Source organism: Buceros rhinoceros, unplaced genomic scaffold (genome assembly GCF_000710305.1).
Source record: "Buceros rhinoceros silvestris isolate BGI_N320 unplaced genomic scaffold, ASM71030v1 scaffold41661, whole genome shotgun sequence".
In the NCBI taxonomy this organism is placed as follows: domain Eukaryota; kingdom Metazoa; phylum Chordata; class Aves; order Bucerotiformes; family Bucerotidae; genus Buceros; species Buceros rhinoceros.
In genome coordinates, this window is record NW_010395598.1 from 44,236 (window position 1) to 44,475 (window position 240).

Sequence of the window (240 nt, forward strand, 5' to 3'; positions counted from 1 at the left end):
CCACTGTGTCGAGTGGGAGGTGTCTGTGCTCTGGGGTATGTGTGTTGGGCACTGATGAGCTGCACTGCCATGCAGCAGCACCGTCTGTAGCTCTCACTCCCAGATGCGGGATGAGGAAGCACCCCCAGGGCTGCAGCACCAACTCCCTCCCCAACTGCAGCTTGTCCCACCCCCTCGCTGCTGCGGCAGCACCAATATATGCCCAGTACCTACTTAGCTGCTTGCTATGGTTAGAAAAAG